We start from the raw sequence: 24,455 nt of genomic DNA, 5'->3' as shown, positions 1-24,455 counted from the left end.
CGGCACCCTATTTCTTATGTAGTGCACTACTTTTGACCAAAGCTCTGTGGGCCATCGTCAAAAGTAGTGCACTACATAGGGGGACAGGGTGCCATTTGGGACAAACACTGAACACATTCTTGACCCAGGAAATTAAAAAGTTAATATCAGAAAGAGTGTGATTTATTTGATTATGCCTTAATCAGTTGTTCAGTGCATTTTGAAAGTGAAAATGCTGTTGGGGAAAGAGTTGGTTTAGCCTCTGTCCTCTCCAGCTTTTTACAGGTTAAAGACTGATTTCTTGTTAAAAGGCTACTGTTGATATTTATTAATTTACTCATATGAACCATCCAGTCTTACATGTCTTGGAGCGGGTTTGTTCCACAACAGCCTCTCCAGCAACTACGTGTGACTCACCAGTGACACCACTCTGAGTCAAAGCCTTTAGTTTTGGCTTCACTCAGACCTCAGTCGTAATCCACAGTTACACACCAATGAGACGCGGTTGAGATCACAGGCGTTTATGTTCATGCCAGTAACTTAGAATAGTACTAGTTCCCGACAGAGAACCTTTGTTTAACGAGGCAATCTGATCTTCTTGTCTCTCACACAAAGACAAGGTTCCATTTAGTTACAGCAAGCACATCATAACAAGTCCAGGGCAAATCCTGTTTCCCACTCATACAATGATATGTCTCCAGTTTAAAGATAGTTTATCTTTGAGATATAGATGTTAGGTATTCATCTCTTCCTGTATGTATGGATCTTGTTCATCTCTTCCTGTATGTATGGATCTTGGTCATCTCTTCCTGTATGTATGGATCTTGGTCATCTGTAGTGATAATAATCTAGAACAGATGTTACAGTAAACCCTATAGTTTAACATCACTGTCAGGAGAGAGAATAGAGGGAGAGAGAGAATAGAGGGAGAGAGAGAATAGAGGGAGAGAGATAATAGAGGGAGAGAGATAATAGAGGGAGAGAGATAATAGAGAGAGGGAGAATAGAGGGAGAGAGATAATATAGGGAGAGAGATAATAGAGAGAGGGAGAATAGAGGGAGAGAGATAATAGAGAGAGAGGGAGAATAGAGGGAGATAGAGAATAGAGGTGAAGAGAGAATAGAAGGAGAGAGAGAATAGAGGGAGAGAGAGAGAATAGAGGGAGAGAGATAATAGAGGGAGAGGGAGAGAATAGAAGGAGAGAGATAATAGAGGGAGAGGGAGAATATAGGGATAGGGAGAATATAGGGAAAGAGAGAATAGAGGGAAAGAGAGAATAGAGGGAGAGAGATAATAGAGAGAGAGGGAGAATAGAGGGAGAGAGAGAATAGAGAGAGATAGCGAATAGAGAGAGAGGGAGAATAGAGGGAGAGAGAGAATAGAGAGAGATAGTGAATAGAGGGAGACACACCTTTGACTGGTTCTTTTCATGTCTTTAGAGAGGTCCTCTCATCTGACAGTGTGATTAAACTCTCCTGCACACACACACACATACTCTCTCATGTCTGTGTTGTGAAGGGTAAGGACAGAGATCATATGTGCGTGTTAGGGCCAGTGATGATAGCCAGGGACATTATTACTGTGCTGCTAGAAAAAGCCATCTGCCATCTCTCAGGGGGGTGTGGTCTCTCTGATCCTCTCTGATGGCTTAATACACAATAACAGCAGTGTAATGTGATATCTGTACACAATGTGATATCTGTACACACACAACACACACACACACACACACACACACACACACACACACACACACACACACACACACACACACACACACACCACACACACACACTGTCTTCATGTACTCTCCACTCTTGACCCCTGGAATGTCGGCGAAGGAATGTGATCCGGTATCAGTTAAAAGGATTCCTGGATCAAACAGGAGTCTGTGCCTCTCCCTATCCCAGCCTGGATTAAATACAAGACATGGGAACACAGGAGTGTGTGGAGGAGGGAGAGGGAGAGAGAGAAGGGGGAGAGAGAGAGAAAGGGAAGAAGAGAGGGAGGGAGAGAGAGAAGAAGAGGGAGAGGGAGAGAGAGAGAAGAAGAGAGGGAGGAGAGAGAGAGAAGAAGAGAGAGAGAGAGAGAGAAAGGAAGAAGAGAGGGAGGGAGAGAGAGAAGAAGAGAGGGAGGAGGGAGAGAGGGAGAAGAAGAGAGAGGAGAGAGAGGGAGAGAGAGAGGGAGAGAGAGAGAGAGAAAGGGAGAGAGAGAGAGAAAGGGAAGAAGAGAGAGAGAGGGGGAGAAAGAGAGGGAGGGAGAGAGAGAGAGGGAGAAAGAGATAGAGAGAGTGAGAGAGAGGGAAAGGGGGAGGAGCAGTACTCCATCCTCACCTTGTCTTGTATTGTCATTACATCATTATTCAGGCAGGCTGCTCCATGTCTCTGCTGCCTGCACTGTCATTCATTACACGGCTTTGGCCCTCAGACAGACAGACATATCATCCACAGCTGGGAATACCGTGTGTGTGTGTGTGTGGTGTGTGTGTGTGTGTGTGTGTGTGTGTGTGAGAGGGATGGGGGGATAAAATAGATATGACAAGAGATCAGCATCACATGGACTTTTCCTCTTTTGCCAGTAAGTCAGCCAGTCATCCAGTCTGCCAGTCAGCCAGTCAGCCAGTCAGCCAGTCAGTCATCCAGTCATCCAGTCTGCCAGTAAGTCAGCCAGTCACCCAGTTAGCCAGTCAGCCAGTCAGCCAGTCAGTCATCCAGTTAGCCAGTCTGCCAGTAAGTCAGCCAGTCATCCAGTCTGCCAGTAAGTCAGCCAGTCACCCAGTTAGCCAGTCAGCCAGTCAGCCAGTCAGTCATCCAGTTAGCCAGTCTGCCAGTAAGTCAGCCAGTCATCCAGTCTGCCAGTAAGTCAGCCAGTCACCCAGTTAGCCAGTCAGCCAGTCAGCCAGTCAGTCATCCAGTCATCCAGTCTGCCAGTAAGTCAGCCAGTCACCCAGTTAGCCAGTCAGCCAGTCAGCCAGTCAGTCATCCAGTTAGCCAGTCTGCCAGTAAGTCAGCCAGTCAGTCACCCAGTTAGCCAGTCTGCCAGTAAGTCAGCCAGTCAGTCACCCAGTTAGCCAGTCAGCCAGTCAGCCAGCCAGTCATCCAGTTAGCCAGTCTGCCAGTAAGTCAGCCAGTCAGTCACCCAGTTAGCCAGTCAGCCAGTCAGCCAGCCAGTCATCCAGTTAGCCAGTCTGCCAGTAAGTCAGCCAGTCAGTCACCCAGTTAGCCAGTCAGCCAGTCAGCCAGCCAGTCATCCAGTTAGCCAGTCTGCCAGTAAGTCAGCCAGTCAGTCACCCAGTTAGCCAGTCTGCTAGTCAGTCAGCCAGTCAGTCACCCAGTTAGCCAGTCAGCCAGTCAGTCAGCCAGTCACCCAGTTAGCCAGTCTGCCAGTAAGTCAGCCAGTCAGTCACCCAGTTAGCCAGTCTGCCAGTCAGTCAGCCAGTCAGCCAGTCAGTCACCCAGTTAGCCAGTCTGCCAGTAAGTCAGCCAGTCAGTCACCCAGTTAGCCAGTCGGCCAGTAAGCCAGCCAGTCAGTCACCCAGTTAGCCATCCTGCCAGTCAGTCACCCAGTCAGCCAGTCACCCATTCAGCCAGTCACCCATTCAGCCAGTCACCCAGTCAGCCAGTCAGCCAGTCACCCAGTCAGCCAGTCACCCAGTCACCCAGTCAGCCAGTCAGCCAGTCACCCAGTCAGCCAGTCACCCAGTCAGCCAGTCAGTCACCCAGTCAGCCAGTCACCCAGTCACCTAGTTAGCCAGTCACCCAGTTAGCCAGCCAGTCACCCAGTTAGCCAGTCAGCCAGTCACCCAGTTAGCCAGTCACCCAGTTAGCCAGTCAGTCACCCAGTCACCCAGTCAGCCAGTCACCCAGTCAGCCATCCCCACCCTCCCACCCAGTAGCTTTGTACTGTACAGTCAGGGTTACTTGACAGAATAGTTGTTCCACTGTTTTGACTGCAACACGTCCCTGTCTTTCATGACCTGTTTTCAAAGTGAGACTGGATGGGCTGGTGGTTTCCAGGGAGGATGGAGTGTGTTCCTGTGTGTCTGTGTGTGTGTGTCTGCTTTGTCTCTTCCACTAAGCTCCAGCTGCTGTGTCCTCCTGTTAGCGTTTCATGTTTCAGGTAACACACACTCATACCCACACACACACGTACACACACACACACACACACACACACATTTCTGCGTACAGTATTCCTCAGTATGTTTTTCTCAGCCGGTGGCCTCAATAAGATTGTGTATTAACCTGATTAGGCTGGTTCAGTGGAGTGGACAGAACAGTGGAGGGGACAGAATAGTGGAGTGGACAGAACAGTGAAGTGGACAGAACAGTGGAGTGGACAGAACAGTGGAGTGGACAGAACAGTGGAGTGGACAGAACAGTGGAGTGGACAGAACAGTGTTGAGATGTGGAGTGGACAGAATAGTGTTGAGATGTGGAGTGGACAGAACAGTGAAGTGGACAGAACAGTGGAGTGGACCGAACAGTGGAGGGGACAGAATAGTGGAGTGGACAGAACAGTGAAGTGGACAGAACAGTGGAGTGGACAGAACAGTGGAGTGGACAGAACAGTGGAGTGGACAGAACAGTGGAGTGGACAGAACAGTGTTGAGATGTGGAGTGGACAGAATAGTGTTGAGATGTGGAGTGGACAGAACAGTGAAGTGGACAGAACAGTGAAGTGGACAGAACAGTGGAGTGGACAGAACAGTGGAGTGGACAGAACAGTGAAGTGGACAGAACAGTGGAGTGGACAGAACAGTGGAGTGGACAGAACAGTGAAGTGGACAGAACAGTGGAGTGGACAGAACAGTGGAGTGGACAGAATAGTGTTGAGATGTGGAGTGGACAGAATAGTGTTGAGATGTGGAGTGGACAGAACAGTGAAGTGGACAGAACAGTGAAGTGGACAGAACAGTGGAGTGGACAGAACAGTGGAGTGGACAGAACAGTGAAGTGGACAGAACAGTGGAGTGGACAGAACAGTGGAGTGGACAGAACAGTGAAGTGGACAGAACAGTGGAGTGGACAGAACAGTGGAGTGGACAGAATAGTGTGTCTTTTAAATGCTGTAAATTAAGTCAATTGAGTCCTTGTGAGAGAGAGAGAGTGTGTGTTTGTGAGAGGGGGGGGGGGGGGCATGGTGTGTGACCTCTTGTCTCAGACTTTAATTAAAATCTCACCCAGACGTCCTCTTCCACGCCATGGCTCAGATTCCCACAGCTCTGTTCATACACACACACAGACACATATACACACACACACACACACACACACACACACACACACACACACAACACACACACACACACCACACACACACACACCACACACACACACACACACACACAGAGCACACACAGAGCACACACACATACACACACAGTTACACACACACAGAGCACACACACACACACATTCCCGTGCATCCTGCAGCTCACCACATGTCCTTCCACCTTTCTCTCTCCTCTCTCTGCTTGATGACTTTTCCATGAAAGGCCTTTTCATTAATCCACCTCAGGGAACCTCAGCTCTCTGTCTCCACCTCACAGAGCACACACACACACACACACACACACCACACACACACACACACAAAACACACACACACACACACACACACACACACACACACACACACACACACACACCACACACACACCACACACACACACACACACACACACACACACACACAGAGCACACACACACACACACGCACACACACACACACAGAGCACACACACACACACAGAGCACACACACACACACACACACACAGAGCACACACACACACACAGAACACACACACATACACAGACAGTTACACACACACACACACACACACATACATGTTTGTAGAAATACAACTGAGGCCTGGTGTTGTGTCCGGACGGCCAGCAAAACCCCATCAGGTCAGCCAGCGTATGTGGTTTGATTGTAATAAGATAGAATAGAAGTTGTTTTTAAAGTGGACTATTTGTTATTAGTCTATTACCTGTGTTTGTGTGACATAATTAGTAGTTATTTCTAGAGCTGGGTGTCTCCTCTCTTCATGAACCTCTAACTGTGAAGGCTAATTATCAGCTTTTATAATGCTGCAATTAAGACGTCTGCTGCCTGCTCTGCCTGCTGCCTGCTGCTGCTGCTCTGTCTGCTCTGCCTGCTGCCTGCTGCCTGCTCTGTCTGCTCTGCCTGCTGCCTGCTCTGTCTGCTCTGCCTGCTGCCTGCTCTGCCTGCTGCCTGCTGCCTGCTCTGTCTGCTCTGCCTGCTGCCTGCTCTGCCTGCTGCCTGCTCTGCCTGCTCTGCCTGCTGCCTGCTCTGTCTGCTCTGCCTGCTGCCTGCTCTGCCTGCTCTGTCTGCTGCCTGCTCTGCCTGCTGCCTGCTCTGCCTGCTGCCTGCTCTGCCTGCTCTGCCTGCTGTCTGCTCTGCCTGCTGCCTGCTGCCTGCTGCCTGCTCTGCCTGCTGCCTGCTCTGCCTGCTGCCTGCTGCCTGCTGCCTGCTCTGCCTGCTGCCTGCTCTGCCTGCTCTGCCTGCTCTGCCTGCTGCCTGCTCTGCCTGCTGCCTGCTCTGCCTGCTCTGCCTGCTGCCTGCTCTGCCTGCTGCCTGCTGCCTGCTCTGCCTGCTGCCTGCTCTGCCTGCTGCCTGCTCTGCCTGCTGCCTGCTCTGGGAGACTCCTGATGACCGTTTCATGTGCTTTAATCATACAGCGGGATATGAGCACAGTTAAAGGCTCCCTCCTTAATTGGTCAGTCAACGTGAGCTTGTTTAAATCATAGTTTCTTCCTTGTCTTTCACTGTGCTGTTGCTCTTTATGGGACTAGGGCTGGCCAGGTTGTGTTACTGTAAATCTCTCTAGGGCCTAAGGCTGGCTAGGTTGTGTTACTGTAAAAGGATTTAGGGGACTAGGGCTCGGCTGTCCAGGTTGTGTTACTGTAAATCTCTCTAGGGGACTAAGGCTGGCTAGGTTGTTACTGTAAAGTTCTTTAATGGACTAGGGCTAGGCTGGCCAGGTTGTGTTACTGTAAAAGGATATAGGGGACTAGGGCTAGGCTGGCCAGGTTGTGTTACTGTAAATCTCTCTAGGGGACTAAGGCTGGCTAGGTTGTGTTACTGTAAAGTTCTTTAGTGGACTAGGACTAATTAAGACTGATCCTGCCTCATTAGGTTGTGTTACTGTAAATCACTTGGTGTTAAAGAGAGAGGCATTAAGACACAATCCTTAATTTGTGCCTAGACTAAAAGAGTGTGTCACAAACAATGGGGGAAACGCCCGGTGACGTTGCTTCTTTGGGGGTGTAGGCCGTGTTACTGTAAAGTTATTTAGTGACTAGGGCTAGGCTGACTAGGCAGTGTTACTGTAAAGTTATTTAGCGACTAGGGCTAGGCTGGCTAGGCCGTGTTACTGTAAAGTTATTTAGCGACTAGGGCTAGGCTGGCTAGGCCGTGTTACTGTAAAGTTATTTAGCGACTAGGGCTAGGCTGGCTAGGCCGTGTTACTGTAAAGTTATTTAGCGACTAGGGCTAGGCTGGCTAGGCCGTGTTACTGTAAAGTTATTTAGCGACTAGGGCTAGGCTGGCTAGGCCGTGTTACTGTAAAGTTATTTAGCGACTAGGGCTAGGCTGTGTTACTGTAAAGTTATTTAGCGACTAGGGCTAGGCTGGCTAGGCCGTGTTACTGTAAAGTTATTTAGCGACTAGGGCTAGGCTGGCTAGGCCGTGTTACTGTAGTTATTTAGCGACTAGGGCTAGGCTGTGTTACTGTAAAGTTATTTAGCGACTAGGGCTAGGCTGGCTAGGCCGTGTTACTGTAAAGTTATTTAGCGACTAGGGCTAGGCTGTGTTACTGTAAAGTTATTTAGCGACTAGGGCTAGGCTGGCTAGGCCGTGTTACTGTAAAGTTATTTAGCGACTAGGGCTAGGCTGGCTAGGCTGTGTTACTGTAAAGTTATTTAGCGACTAGGGCTAGGCTGGCTAGGCCGTGTTACTGTAAAGTTATTGTTAAAGCCCTGGTTAAAAACCAACTGGAGGTGAACTGTTGCCCTGGTTAAAAACCAACTGGAGGGGAACTGTTGCCCTGGTTAACAACCAACTGGAGGGGAACTGTTGGATACACACACATGGATGATGATACACACACACACACACACATTCCCGCAGACTGGTCAGTTAGTGTGTAAATAAACAGCATGTTGTGAAGGAAAGCCAAGAGGAACTGAACTGACATTAAAACAACCACTTTTATCTCTGTTTTGTCTCTGTGTACTTTATGGTTTTCTGTAACAGAGTGTGTGTGTGTGTGTGTGTGTGTGTGTGTGTGTGTGTGTGTGTGTGTGTGTGTGTGTGTGTGTGTGTACCTCGACCCTGCTTTCCATCAGTAAGGCAGAACTCCTGCAGGTTTTAGGAAACACTAATTAATGAAGGAAGGGAAACTACTGGAACGTTCCGGAGCTTTGTAGTTGGGCTGATCTCAGGGTGACTGCACCACACTTTAAAACAGGGGCCGAAAAGGACTCTGCATTCCAAATGGCACAGACCTGTGGGCCCTGGTCCAAGGTAGTGCACTGTATAGGGAATAGTGTGCCTCTGGTAAAAGTAGTGCACTATATAGGGAATAGGCTGCCTCTGGTTAAAAGTAGTGCACTATATAGGGAATAGTGTGCCTCTGGTTAAAAGTAGTGCACTGTATAGGGAATAGGCTGCCTCTGGTTAAAAGTAGTGCACTATATAGGGAATAGGCTGCCTCTGGTTAAGAGTAGTGCACTATATAGGGAATAGGCTGCCTCTGGTTAAAAGTAGTGCACTATATAGGGAATAGGGTGCCTCTGGTTAAAAGTAGTGCACTATTTAGGGAATAGGGTAATGTTACAGACTGCTGTCACGGCCTGTCACGGTTGTTTCTTGGTAAATCAGCGATGTTATTTTGTTCTTGTTCATGTTTTCTTTTGTCTCCTTGGGAAAGTCCGTGTTGTTCGGCTGGTGATGATGTATGGATCACACGATTACATCCCACACTTTATTTGACCGATGAAAGTAGTGGACATTTCCAGTCCAGTTCAATCCCACACACAGGCAGAGGATGTTTAGGAGAACAGTCATCTCAGGGCCAAGTTTGTTCCTGGGAAGTCAAATTTGTCTTCGTTATGAGAAACTCACACAGTCTATTTTAATAATGCACTTAAATCCTTAAGACTTATTTGTTTTAAAGACGTGGGTTAAAATGATGTGTAGAAAAACAATGATGGCTCATAATTTATTTACATCCCAAAGTTTCAGTGATTTCTGAGGAGAAACCTCTGGCGTTTTGAGGTCGCACTGTTCTCACAGTGGTAAAGATGTGTGTGTGTGTGCGTGCGCGTGCGTGTGTGAGTGTGTGCGTGTGGTGTGTGTGTGTGTGTTATGCGGGTGTGTGTGTGTGTGTGTGCGCGTGCGAGTGTGTGAGTGTGTGTGTGTGTGTTAAAGATACTCTGCCCCATATCTGCCAGACACTGAAAACAGATCGTCTGATTTATTCTCTGGATAAAACAGTCTGTTTCTGTAGACAATTGAAGCCTCATTGAATCAAGGACAAAAGGATGGATGAATGGTCCGACCCACATAGGATAGAGAGGGCTGAATACATGAGATGGATTCTACATCTATGGTCCTGTTTGGTTGGTTGGCTGGTTGGCTTGTTGGCTGGTTGTCTGGTTGGCTATGCCACTCTGGTCCGACCCACATAGGATAGAGAGGGCTGAATACATGAGATGGATTCTACATCTATGGTCCTGTTTGGCTGGTTGGTTGGCTGGCTGGTTGGTTGGCTGGTTGGTTGGCTGGTTGGCTATGCCACTCTGGTCCGACCCACATAGGATAGAGAGGGCTGAATACATGAGATGGATTCTACATCTATGGTCCTGTTTGGTTGGTTGGTTGGCTGGTTGGCTGGTGGGCTGGTTGGTTGGTTGGCTGGTTGGCTGGTTGGTTGGCTGGTTGGCTATGCCACTCTGGTCCGACCCACATAGGATAGAGAGGGCTGAATACATGAGATGGATTCTACATCTATGGTCCTGTTTGGTTGGTTGGTTGGCTGGTTGGCTGGTGGGCTGGTTGGTTGGTTGGCTGGTTGGCTGGTTGGTTGGCTGGTTGGCTATGCCACTCTGGTCCGACCCACATAGGATAGAGAGGGCTGAATACATGAGATGGATTCTACATCTATGGTCCTGTTTGGTTGGTTGGTTGGCTGGTTGGTTGGTTGGTTGGCTGGTTGGTTGGTTGGTTGGTTGGTTGGCTGGTTGGTTGGTTGGTTGGCTGTTTGGCTGGTTGGTTGGTTGGTTGGCTGGTTGGTTGGCTGGTTGGTTGGTTGGTTGGTTGGTTGGCTGTTTGGCTGGTTGGTTGGTTGGTTGGCTGGTTGGTTGGCTGGTTGGTTGGCTGGTTGGCTGGTTGGTTGGTTGGTTGGCTGGTTGGTTGGCTGGTTGGCTGGTTGGTTGGCTGTTTGGCTGGTTGGTTGGTTGGTTGGCTGGTTGGTTGGTTGGTTGGTTGGTTGGTTGGCTGTTTGGCTGGTTGGTTGGTTGGTTGGCTGGTTGGTTGGCTGGTTGGTTGGCTATGCCACTCTGTAGATGTACATGCAACAGGATAATGTATAGATGACCCCCATCTGTATGTAATAAATAGGTTTCAGGACAGGATAATGTATAGATGACCCCCATCTGTATGTAATAAATAGGTTTCAGGACAGGATAATGTATAGATGACCCCCATCTGTATGTAATAAATAGGTTTCAGGACAGGATAATGTATAGATGACCTCCATCTGTATGTAATAAATAGGTTTCAGTACAGGATAATGTATAGATGACCTCCATCTGTATGTAATAAATAGGTTTCAGTACAGGATAATGTATAGATGACCCCCATCTGTATGTAATAAATAGGTTTCAGGACAGGATAATGTATAGATGACCTCCATCTGTATGTAATAAATAGGTTTCAGTACAGGATAATGTATAGATGACCTCCATCTGTATGTAATAAATAGGTTTCAGTACAGGATAATGTATAGATGACCCCCATCTGTATGTAATAAATAGGTTTCAGTACAGGATAATGTATGACCCTTAAAAACAGATACAGGGCATTTAGTTATCATGTTAATCCTGCAGTTGACACATTTCCAAAGCATAGCAACGATCAACTGTCTCTCTCAGACAAAGGTAGCTGATTGGCCAATAAGGGTCACATGCATTAAGTTCAAGACACTGACGTTGGAGAGTTCTGTCACACCAATGCTAGTTGAGTTCCACAGCCATTGTCCTGTAGTTCTCTGGTCCATTGTCCTGTAGTTCTCTGGTCCATTGTCCTGTAGTTCTCTGGTCCATTGTCCTGTAGTTCTCTGGTCCATTGTCCTGTAGTTCTCTGGTCCATTGTCCTGTAGTTCTCTGGTCCATTGTCCTGTAGTTCTCTGGTCCATTGTCCTGTAGTTCTCTGGTCCATTGTCCTGTAGTTCTCTGGTCCATTGTCCTGTAGTTCTCTGGTCCATTGTCCTGTAGTTCTCTGGTCCATTGTCCTGTAGTTCTCTGGTCCATTGTCCTGTAGTTCTCTGGTCCATTGTCCTGTAGTTCTCTGGGCCATTGTCCTGTAGTTCTCTGGTCCATTGTCCTGTAGTTCTCTGGTCCATTGTCCTGTAGTTCTCTGGTCCATTGTCCTGTAGTTCTCTGGTCCATTGTCCTGTAGTTCTCTGGTCCATTGTCCTGTAGTTCTCTGGTCCATTGTCCTGTAGTTCTCTGGTCCATTGTCCTGTAGTTCGCTGGTCATTGTGCTCTTCCATTCTGGCTGAAGGAGACAAAGCTTTTGAAGGACAATGTGACAGAGAGGCATTACAAGTTCACAGCAAAGAGAGAAGAGAGAGAAGAGAGAGAAACTTATATTTATTTCATTTGGAGCTGAAAGAGAATATCTGGGAAATGTTACCTTTTTTTCATCTTTCACCTTTTACGTAGCAAGCTAAAATAAGAGGGTGTGGTTGAGTGTGTGGTTGAGTGTGTGGTTGAGTGTGCGGTTGAGTGTGCGGTTGAGTGTGCGGTTGAGTGTGCGGTTGAGTGTGCGGTTGAGTGTGCGGTTGAGTGTGCGGTTGAGTGTGCGGTTGAGTGTGCGGTGAGTGTGCGGTTGAGTGTGTGGTTGTGTTTTATGGTTCATTAGGACGTGATTGGAAATAGCCGACGTATGCAGGAAGATACAAAGTGTGAGAATAAGAAAAAGACAGAGAGAGAAAGAGAAGTCCTGTGGGTGATGATGATTAAACCAAATCATGTCCTCTCAGCTCTTTCTTACCAAAGGGAGAGGAAAGAGAGGGGAGGAGGGGAGGGAGGAGGAGTGAGGAGGGGAGGGGAGAGAGGAGAGTGAGGAGGGTTGGGGATGGGAGGAAAGGGGAAAGGAGGGGAGAGAGGAGAGGAGGGGAGGGGAGAGAAGGGGAGGGGAGAGAGGAGTGGAGGGGAGGGGAAAGGAGGAAAGAGAGGAGAACAGAGGAGGGAAGAGAGGAGGGGAGGGGAGGGAAGAGAGGAGGAGTGAGGAGGGGAGGGAAGAGAGAGGAGTGAGGAGGGGAGGGGAGGGAAGAGAGGAGGAGTGAGGAGGGGAGGGGAGAGGAGAACAGAGGGGAGGGGAGGGGAGAGAGGAGAGGAAGGGAGAGAGGTGGGGAGGGGAAGGGGAGGAAGGAAAGGAGAGGAGGGGAAGGGGAGGGAGGAAAGGAAAGGAGAGGAGGAGTGAGGAGGGGAGGGGAGAAAGGAGAGGAGGGGGAGAGAGGAGAGGAGGGGAGAGAGGAGGGAAGAGAGGAGGGGAGGGGAGAGAGAGAGGAGGGAGAGAGGAGGGGAAGGGGAGGAAGGAGAGGAGAGGAGGAGTGAGGAGGGGCGGGTGAGAGAGGAGAGGAAGGGAGAGAGGAGGGGAGGGGAGGGAGGAGAGGAGGAGTGATGAGGCGAGGGGAGAGAGGAGAGGAAGGGAGAGAGGAGGGGAGGGGAGGGGAGAGGAGAACAGAAGAGGGAAGAGAGGAGGGGAGGGGAGAGAGGAGAGGAAGTGAGAGAGGAGAGGAGGGGAAGGGGAGGGAGGAGAGGAGAACAGAGGAGGGAAGAGAGGAGAACAGAGGAGGGAAGAGAGGAGGGGAGGGGAGGGGAGGAGAGAGGAAAGGAGGGAAGAGGAGACTACCACCCTCCTGGTGTTTCCAGGTCTTCGTGTAGAAGACACTGTATTGTCTAATATGACAATAGGGTCATTTGTTGCGCTGGCGTCTGACTGACACATTTAAAGGCGAGTATCACATGTCGGTGCCCCTCCCTGCAGACTGAAGAATGTCACCTGTCACATCCCTATTGGCTGAAATAATAACTAGTCACGTCCCTATTGGTTCCAATAATAATGAGTGACAATAATAACAACTCATTATAGGAGGGCAGGGAACTCTGGAGCTATATATCGGTTCATCAAATTAACCTGCCAAAACTTTCACCACAACCCCAGACTAGAGAGAGGAGAGAGCTCTGTGTATTTATAGCTAGGCTACAGTACAGTCTGTCTGAACTCTGTCTGTAGGTTACAGTACACTCTGTCTGTAGGCTACAGTACAGTCTGTCTGTAGGTTACAGTACACTCTGTCTGAACTCTGTCTGTAGGTTACAGTACACTCTGTCTGTAGGTTACAGTACACTCTGTCTGTAGGCTACAGTACACTCTGTCTGTAGGCTACAGTACAATCTGTCTGTAGGCTACAGTACACTCTGTCTGTAGGCTACAGTACACTCTGTCTGTAGGCTACAGTACAGTCTGTCTGTAGGCTACAGTACACTCTGTCTGTAGGTTACAGTACACTCTGTCTGTAGGCTACAGCACACTCTGTCTGTAGGTTACAGTACACTCTGTCTAAACTCTGTCTGTAGGCTACAGTACACTCTGTCTGTAGGTTACAGTACAGTCTGTCTGTAGGTTACAGTACACTCTGTCTAAACTCTGTCTGTAGGTTACAGTACACTCTGTCTGTAGGTTACAGTACAGTCTGTCTGTAGGTTACAGTACACTCTGTCTGAACTCTGTCTGTAGGCTACAGTACACTCTGTCTAAACTCTGTCTGTAGGTTACAGTACACTCTGTCTGTAGGCTACAGTACACTCTGTCTGTAGGTTACAAGTACACTCTGTCTGTAGGCTACAGTACACTCTGTCTGAACTCTGTCTGTAGGCTACAATACACTCTGTCTAAACTCTGTCTGTAGGTTACAGTACACTCTGTCTGTAGGCTACAGTACACTCTGTCTGAACTCTGTCTGTAGGCTACAATACACTCTGTCTAAACTCTGTCTGTAGGTTACAGTACACTCTGTCTGTAGACTACAGTACAGTCTGTCTAAACTCTGTCTGTAGGCTACAGTACACTCTGTCTGTAGGTTTACAGTACACTCTGTCTGTAGGTTACAGTACACTCTGTCTAAACTCTGTCTGTAGGTTACAGTACACTCTGTCTGTAGGTTACAGTACACTCTGTCTAAACTCTGTCTGTAGACTACAGTACAATCTGTCTAATCTATGTCTGTAGGTTACAGTACACTCTGTCTGTAGGTTACAGTACACTCTGTCTGTAGGCTACAGTACACTCTGTCTAAACTCTGTCTGTAGACTACAGTACAATCTGTCTAAACTCTGTCTGTAGGCTACAGTACACTCTGTTTGTAGGCTACAGTACACTCTGTCTAAACTCTGTCTGTAGACTACAGTACACTCTGTCTAAACTCTGTCTGTAGGCTACAGTACACTCTGTCTGTAGGCTACAGTACACTCTGTCTGTAGGCTACAGTACACTCTGTCTGTAGGCTACAGTACACTCTGTCTGTAGGCTACAGTACACTCTGTTTGTAGGCTACAGTACACTCTGTACTATAGCCTACAGACAGAGTTTAGACAGAGTGTACTGTAGCCTACAAACAGAGTGTACTGTAGCCTACAGACAGAGTGTACTGTAGCCTACAGACAGAGTGTACTGTAGCCTACAGACAGAGTGTACTGTAGCCTACAGACAGAGTTTAGACAGATTGTACTGTAGTCTACAGACAGAGTGTACTGTAGTCTACAGACAGAGTGTACTGTAGTCTACAGACAGAGTGTACTGTAGTCCTACAGACAGAGTGTACTGTAGTCTACAGACAGAGTGTACTGTAACCTACAGACATAGTTTAGACAGAGTGTACTGTAGTCTACAGACAGAGTGTACTGTAGCCTACAGACAGAGTGTACTGTAGTCTACAGACAGAGTGTACTGTAGTCTACAGACAGAGTGTACTGTAGTCTACAGACAGAGTGTACTGTAGTCTACAGACAGAGTGTACTGTAGTCTACAGACAGAGTGTACTGTAGTCTACAGACAGAGTGTACTGTAGTCTACAGACAGAGTACTTTTTATTTGATCTATTTTCATTTCACCTTTATTTAACCAGGTAGGCTAGTTGAGAACACCTTTATTTAACCAGGTAGGCTAGTTGAGAACAAGTTCTCATTTGCAACTGCGACCTGGCCAAGATAAAGCAAAGCAGTGTGAACAGACAATAACACAGAGTTACACATGGAGTAAACAATAAACAAGTCAACAACACAGAGTTACACATACACTATATACAGTGTGTGTAAAAGCATGAGGAGGTAGGCAATAAATAGGCCATAGGAGTGAATAAGTACAATTAGCAGATTAACACTGGAGTGATAAATGATCAAATGGTCATGTGCAGGTAGAGATACTGCTGTGCAAAAGAGCAGAAAAGTAAATAAATAAAAACAGTATGGGGATGAGGTAGGTAGATTGAATGGGCTATTTACCGATGGACCATGTCCAGCTGCAGCGATCGGTTAGCTGCTCAGATAGACAATGTTTAAAGTTGGCGAGGGAGATAAAAGTCTCCAACTTCAGCGATTTTTGCAATTCGTTCCAGTCACAGGCAGCAGAGAACTGGAAGGAAAGGCGGCCAAATGAGGTGTTGGCTTTAGGGATGATCAGTGAGATACACCTGCTGGAGCGCGTGTTACGGGTGGGTGTTGCCATACCTAGCATGGACTTGTAGATGACCTGGAGCCAGTGGGGTCTGGCGACGAACATGTAGCGAGGGCCAGCCGACTAGAGCATACAGGTCGCAGTGGTGGGTGGTATAAGGTGATTTAGTAACAAATCAGATGGCACTGTGATAAACTGCATTAGCAGTACTGTAGTCTACAGACAGAGTGTACTGTAGTCTACAGACAGAGTTTAGACAGATTGTACTATAGCCTACAGACAGAGTTTAGACAATCTGTCTAAACTCTGTCTGTAGACTACAGTACACTCTGTCTGTAGACTACAGTACTGCTAATGCAGGTTATCACAGTGCCATCTGATTTGTTACTAAATCACCTTATACCACCCACCACTGCGACCTGTATGCTCTAGTCGGCTGGCCCTCGCTACATGTTCGTCGCCAGACCCACTGGCTCCAGGTCATCTACAAGTCCATGCTAGGTATGGCAACACCCACCCGTAACACGCGCTCCAGCAGGTGTATCTCACTGATCATCCCTAAAGCCAACACCTCATTTTGGCCGCCTTTCCTTCCAGTTCTCTGCTGCCTGTGACTGGAACGAATTGCAAAAATCGCTGAAGTTGGAGACTTTTATCTCCCTCGCCAACTTTAAACATTGTCTATCTGAGCAGCTAACCGATCGCTGCAGCTGGACATAGTCCATCGGTAAATAGCCCATTCAATCTACCTACCTCATCCCCATACTGTTTTTATTTATTTACTTTTCTGCTCTTTTGCACAGCAGTATCTCTACCTGCACATGACCATTTGATCATTTATCACTCCAGTGTTAATCTGCTAAATTGTAATTATTCACTCCTATGGCCTATTTATTGCCTACCTCCTCATGCCTTTTACACACACTGTATATAGTGTATGTGTAACTCTGTGTTGTTGACTTGTTTATTGTTTACTCCATGTGTAACTCTGTGTTATTGTCTGTTCACACTGCTTTGCTTTATCTTGCCAGGTCGCAGTTGCAAATGAGAACTTGTTCTCAACTAGCCTACTGGTTAAATAAAGGTGTTCTCAACTAGCCTACCTGGTTAAATAAAGGTGAAATGAAAATAGATCAAATAAAAAGTACTCTGTCTGTAGACTACAGTACACTCCTGTCTGTAGACTACAGTACACTCTGTCTGTAGACTACAGTACACTCTGTCTGTAGACTACAGTACACTCTGTCTGTAGACTACAGTACACTCTGTCTGTAGACTACAGTACACTCTGTCTGTAGACTACAGTACACTCTGTCTGTAGGCTACAGTACACTCTGTCTGTAGACTACAGTACACTCTGTCTAAACTATGTCTGTAGGTTACAGTACACTCTGTCTGTAGACTACAGTACACTCTGTCTGTAGACTACAGTACACTCTGTCTGTAGACTACAGTACACTCTGTCTGTAGACTACAGTACACTCTGTCTGTAGACTACAGTACACTCTGTCTAAACTCTGTCTGTAGACTACAGTACAATCTGTCTAAACTCTGTCTGTAGGCTACAGTACACTCTGTCTGTAGGCTACAGTACACTCTGTTTGTAGGCTACAGTACACTCTGTCTAACTCTGTCTGTAGACTACAGTACACTCTGTCTAAACTCTGTCTGTAGACTACAGTACACTCTGTCTAAACTCTGTCTGTAGGTTACAGTACACTCTGTCTGTAGACTACAGTACACTCTGTCTGTAGACTACAGTACACTCTGTCTGTAGACTACAGTACACTCTGTCTGTAGACTACAGTACACTCTGTCTGTAGACTACAGTACACTCTGTCTAAACTCTGTCTGTAGACTACAGTACAATCTGTCTAAACTCTGTCTGTAGGCTACAGTACACTCTGTCTGTAGGCTACAGTACACTCTGTTTGTAGGCTACAGTACACTCTGTCTAAACTCTGTCTGTAGACTACAGTACACTCTGTCTAAACTCTGTCTGTAGACTACAGTACACTCTGTCTAAACTCTGTCTGTAGGTTACAGTACACTCTGTCTGTAGACTACAGTACACTCTGTCTGTAGACTACAGTACACTCTGTCTAAACTCTGTCTGTAGACTACAGTACACTCTGTCTGTAGACTACAGTACACTCTGTCTGTAGACTACAGTACACTCTGTCTAAACTCTGTCTGTAGACTACAGTACACTCTATCTAAACTATGTCTGTAGGTTACAGTACACTCTGTCTGTAGACTACAGTACACTCTGTCTGTAGACTACAGTACACTCTGTCTAAACTCTGTCTGTAGGTTACAGTACACTCTGTCTGTAGACTACAGTACACTCTGTCTGTAGACTACAGTACACTCTGTCTAAACTGTCTGTAAACTACAGTACACTCTGTCTAAACTCTGTCTGTAGGTTACAGTACACTCTGTCTGTAGACTACAGTACACTCTGTCTAAACTCTGTCTGTAGACTACAGTACACTCTGTCTGTAGACTACAGTACACTCTGTCTGTAGACTACAGTACACTCTGTCTGTAGACTACAGTACACTCTGTCTAAACTCTGTCTGTAGACTACAGTACACTCTGTCTGTAGACTACAGTACACTCTGTCTGTAGACTACAGTACACTCTGTCTAAACTCTGTCTGTAGGTTACAGTACACTCTGTCTGTAGACTACAGTACAGTCTGTCTAAACTCTGTCTGTAGGCTACAGTACACTCTGTCTGTAGGTTACAGTACACTCTGTCTGTAGGTTACAGTACACTCTGTCTAAACTCTGTCTGTAGGTTACAGTACACTCTGTCTGTAGGTTACAGTACACTCTGTCTAAACTCTGTCTGTAGACTACAGTACAATCTGTCTAATCTATGTCTGTAGGTTACAGTACACTCTGTCTGTAGGTTACAGTACACTCTGTCTGTAGGCTACAGTACACTCTGTCTAAACTCTGTCTGTAGACTACAGTACAATCTGTCTAAACTCTGTCTGTAGGCTACAGTACACTCTGTTTGTAGGCTACAGTACACTCTGTCTAAACTCTGTCTGTAGACTACAGTACACTCTGTCTAAACTCTGTCTGTAGGCTACAGTACACTCTGTCCTGTAGGCTACAGTACACTCTGTCTGTAGGCTACAGTACACTCTGTCTGTAGGCTACAGTACACTCTGTCTGTAGGCTACAGTACACTCTGTTTGTAGGCTACAGTACACTCTGTCTAAACTCTGTCTGTAGGCTATAGTACAATCTGTCTAAACTCTGTCTGTAGACTACAGTACACTCTGTCCTGTAGACTACAGTACTGCTAATGCAGTTTATCACAGTGCCATCTGATTTGTTACTAAATCACCTTATACCACCCACCACTGCGACCTGTATGCCTCTAGTCGGCTGGCCCTCGCTACATGTTCGTCGCCAGACCCACTGGCTCCAGGTCATCTACAAGTCCATGCTAGGTATGGCAACACCCACCCGTAACACGCGCTCCAGCAGGTGTATCTCACTGATCATCCCTAAAGCCAACACCTCATTTGGCCGCCTTTCCTTCCAGTTCTCTGCTGCCTGTGACTGGAACGAATTGCAAAAATCGCTGAAGTTGGAGACTTTTATCTCCCTCGCCAACTTTAAACATTGTCTATCTGAGCAGCTAACCGATCGCTGCAGCTGGACATAGTCCATCGGTAAATAGCCCATTCAATCTACCTACCTCATCCCCATACTGTTTTTATTTATTTACTTTTCTGCTCTTTTGCACAGCAGTATCTCTACCTGCACATGACCATTTGATCATTTATCACTCCAGTGTTAATCTGCTAAATTGTAATTATTCACTCCTATGGCCTATTTATTGCCTACCTCCTCATGCCTTTTACACACACTGTATATAGTGTATGTGTAACTCTGTGTTGTTGACTTGTTTATTGTTTACTCCATGTGTAACTCTGTGTTATTGTCTGTTCACACTGCTTTGCTTTATCTTGGCCAGGTCGCAGTTGCAAATGAGAACTTGTTCTCAACTAGCCTACCTGGTTAAATAAAGGTGTTCTCAACTAGCCTACCTGGTTAAATAAAGGTGAAATGAAAATAGATCAAATAAAAAGTACTCTGTCTGTAGACTACAGTACACTCTGTCTGTAGACTACAGTACACTCTGTCTGTAGACTACAGTACACTCTGTCTGTAGACTACAGTACACTCTGTCTGTAGACTACAGTACACTCTGTCTGTAGACTACAGTACACTCTGTCTGTAGACTACAGTACACTCTGTCTGTAGGCTACAGTACACTCTGTCTGTAGACTACAGTACACTCTGTCTAAACTATGTCTGTAGGTTACAGTACACTCTGTCTGTAGACTACAGTACACTCTGTCTGTAGACTACAGTACACTCTGTCTGTAGACTACAGTACACTCTGTCTGTAGACTACAGTACACTCTGTCTGTAGACTACAGTACACTCTGTCTAAACTCTGTCTGTAGACTACAGTACAATCTGTCTAAACTCTGTCTGTAGGCTACAGTACACTCTGTCTGTAGGCTACAGTACACTCTGTTTGTAGGCTACAGTACACTCTGTCTAAACTCTGTCTGTAGACTACAGTACACTCTGTCTAAACTCTGTCTGTAGACTACAGTACACTCTGTCTAAACTCTGTCTGTAGGTTACAGTACACTCTGTCTGTAGACTACAGTACACTCTGTCTGTAGACTACAGTACACTCTGTCTGTAGACTACAGTACACTCTGTCTGTAGACTACAGTACACTCTGTCTGTAGACTACAGTACACTCTGTCTAAACTCTGTCTGTAGACTACAGTACAATTCTGTCTAAACTCTGTCTGTAGGCTACAGTACACTCTGTCTGTAGGCTACAGTACACTCTGTTTGTAGGCTACAGTACACTCTGTCTAAACTCTGTCTGTAGACTACAGTACACTCTGTCTAAACTCTGTCTGTAGACTACAGTACACTCTGTCTAAACTCTGTCTGTAGGTTACAGTACACTCTGTCTGTAGACTACAGTACACTCTGTCTGTAGACTACAGTACACTCTGTCTAAACTCTGTCTGTAGACTACAGTACACTCTGTCTGTAGACTACAGTACACTCTGTCTGTAGACTACAGTACACTCTGTCTAAACTCTGTCTGTAGACTACAGTACACTCTATCTAAACTATGTCTGTAGGTTACAGTACACTCTGTCTGTAGACTACAGTACACTCTGTCTGTAGACTACAGTACACTCTGTCTAAACTCTGTCTGTAGGTTACAGTACACTCTGTCTGTAGACTACAGTACACTCTGTCTGTAGACTACAGTACACTCTGTCTAAACTGTCTGTAAACTACAGTACACTCTGTCTAAACTCTGTCTGTAGGTTACAGTACACTCTGTCTGTAGACTACAGTACACTCTGTCTAAACTCTGTCTGTAGACTACAGTACACTCTGTCTGTAGACTACAGTACACTCTGTCTGTAGACTACAGTACACTCTGTCTGTAGACTACAGTACACTCTGTCTAAACTCTGTCTGTAGACTACAGTACACTCTGTCTGTAGACTACAGTACACTCTGTCTGTAGACTACAGTACACTCTGTCTAAACTCTGTCTGTAGACTACAGTACACTCTGTCTAAACTGTCTGTAGACTACAGTACACTCTGTCTGTAGACTACAGTACACTCTGTCTAAACTCTGTCTGTAGACTACAGTACACTCTGTCTATAGACTACAGTACACTCTGTCTAAACTCTGTCCTTAGACTACAGTACACTCTGTCTAAACTCTGTCTGTAGACTACAGTACACTCTGTCTGTAGACTACAGTACACTCTGTCTGTAGACTACAGTACACTCTGTCTGTAGACTACAGTACACTCTGTCTAAACTCTGTCTGTAGACTACAGTACACTCTGTCTGTAGACTACAGTACACTCTGTCTGTAGACTACAGTACACTCTGTCTAAACTCTGTCTGTAGACTACAGTACACTCTGTCTGTAGACTACAGTACACTCTGTCTGTAGACTACAGTACACTCTGTCTGTAGACTACAGTACACTCTGTCTGTAGACTACAGTACACTCTGTCTAAACTCTGTCTGTAGACTACAGTACAATCTGTCTAAACTCTGTCTGTAGGCTACAGTACACTCTGTCTGTAGGCTACAGTACACTCTGTTTGTAGGCTACAGTACACTCTGTCTAAACTCTGTCTGTAGACTACAGTACACTCTGTCTAAACTCTGTCTGTAGACTACAGTACACTCTGTCTAAACTCTGTCTGTAGGTTACAGTACACTCTGTCTGTAGACTACAGTACACTCTGTCTGTAGACTACAGTACACTCTGTCTGTAGACTACAGTACACTCTGTCTGTAGACTACAGTACACTCTGTCTGTAGACTACAGTACACTCTGTCTAAACTCTGTCTGTAGACTACAGTACAATCTGTCTAAACTCTGTCTGTAGGCTACAGTACACTCTGTCTGTAGGCTACAGTACACTCTGTTTGTAGGCTACAGTACACTCTGTCTAAACTCTGTCTGTAGACTACAGTACACTCTGTCTAAACTCTGTCTGTAGACTACAGTACACTCTGTCTAAACTCTGTCTGTAGGTTACAGTACACTCTGTCTGTAGACTACAGTACACTCTGTCTGTAGACTACAGTACACTCTGTCTAAACTCTGTCTGTAGACTACAGTACACTCTGTCTGTAGACTACAGTACACTCTGTCTGTAGACTACAGTACACTCTGTCTAAACTCTGTCTGTAGACTACAGTACACTCTATCTAAACTATGTCTGTAGGTTACAGTACACTCTGTCTGTAGACTACAGTACACTCTGTCTGTAGACTACAGTACACTCTGTCTAAACTCTGTCTGTAGGTTACAGTACACTCTGTCTGTAGACTACAGTACACTCTGTCTGTAGACTACAGTACACTCTGTCTAAACTGTCTGTAAACTACAGTACACTCTGTCTAAACTCTGTCTGTAGGTTACAGTACACTCTGTCTGTAGACTACAGTACACTCTGTCTAAACTCTGTCTGTAGACTACAGTACACTCTGTCTGTAGACTACAGTACACTCTGTCTGTAGACTACAGTACACTCTGTCTGTAGACTACAGTACACTCTGTCTAAACTCTGTCTGTAGACTACAGTACACTCTGTCTGTAGACTACAGTACACTCTGTCTGTAGACTACAGTACACTCTGTCTAAACTCTGTCTGTAGACTACAGTACACTCTGTCTAAACTGTCTGTAGACTACAGTACACTCTGTCTGTAGACTACAGTACACTCTGTCTAAACTCTGTCTGTAGACTACAGTACACTCTGTCTATAGACTACAGTACACTCTGTCTAAACTCTGTCCTTAGACTACAGTACACTCTGTCTAAACTCTGTCTGTAGACTACAGTACACTCTGTCTGTAGACTACAGTACACTCTGTCTGTAGACTACAGTACACTCTGTCTAAACTCTGTCTGTAGACTACAGTACACTCTGTCTAAACTCTGTCTGTAGACTACAGTACACTCTGTCTGTAGACTACAGTACACTCTGTCTGTAGACTACAGTACACCCTGTCTGTAGACTACAGTACACTCTGTCTAAACTCTGTCTGTAGACTACAGTACACTCTGTCTAAACTCTGTCTGTAGACTACAGTACACTCTGTCTGTAGACTACAGTACACTCTGTCTAAACTCTGTCTGTAGACTACCTGTGGTGTAATACTGTCATTAACAGATTGTTACCAGATGTTAGAGAGAGTTGTATGTTTTTCCTGGTCTGTCTGTTGTTTGTCAACACATTACATAGACCTGCTGAGATGATCAGGGTTAGAGACACACTGGAAATTGGGCTTAATGTCGAAGACCGGGGTCACAACAGTCTTCCACATTAAGTGTCTTTAAAGCAGTTCTTTAAAGCAGTTCTATTCATGTCTTTAAAGCAGTTCTATCCGTGTCTTTAAAGCAGTTCTATCCGTGTCTTTAAAGCAGTTCTATCCGTGTCTTTAAAGCAGTTCTATCCGTGTCTTTACAGCAGTTCTATCCGTGTCTTTAAAGCAGTTCTATCCGTGTCTTTAAAGCAGTTCTATCCGTGTCTTTAAAGCAGTTCTATCCGTGTCTTTACAGCAGTTCTATCCGTGTCTTTACAGCAGTTCTATCCGTGTCTTTACAGCAGTTCTATCCGTGTCTTTAAAACAGTTCTATCCGTGTCTTTAAAGCAGTTCTATCCGTGTCTTTACAGCAGTTCTATCCGTGTCTTTAAAGCAGTTCTATCCGTGTCTTTACAGCAGTTCTATCCGTGTCTTTAAAGCAGTTCTATCCGTGTCTTTACAGCAGTTCTATCCGTGTCTTTACAGCAGTTCTATCCGTGTCTTTAAAACAGTTCTATCCGTGTCTTTAAAGCAGTTCTATCCGTGTCTTTACAGCAGTTCTATC

General features: G+C 46.1%; 1 protein-coding gene across 2 annotated transcripts in view; it reads left to right on the top strand.

Moving 5' to 3' along the window:
* The window catches only part of LOC110518947 (dachshund homolog 1), a 95,223-nt gene that overhangs the window by 1,581 nt on the left and 69,187 nt on the right, over positions 1-24,455 (top strand). The gene's annotated exons all lie outside the window — the stretch shown is intronic.

Source organism: Oncorhynchus mykiss, chromosome 18 (assembly GCF_013265735.2).
Source record: "Oncorhynchus mykiss isolate Arlee chromosome 18, USDA_OmykA_1.1, whole genome shotgun sequence".
Taxonomy (NCBI): Eukaryota; Metazoa; Chordata; class Actinopteri; order Salmoniformes; family Salmonidae; genus Oncorhynchus; species Oncorhynchus mykiss.
The sequence above is the reverse complement of the archived record's forward strand: the minus strand, read 5'-3'. Positions and strand labels throughout refer to the sequence as shown.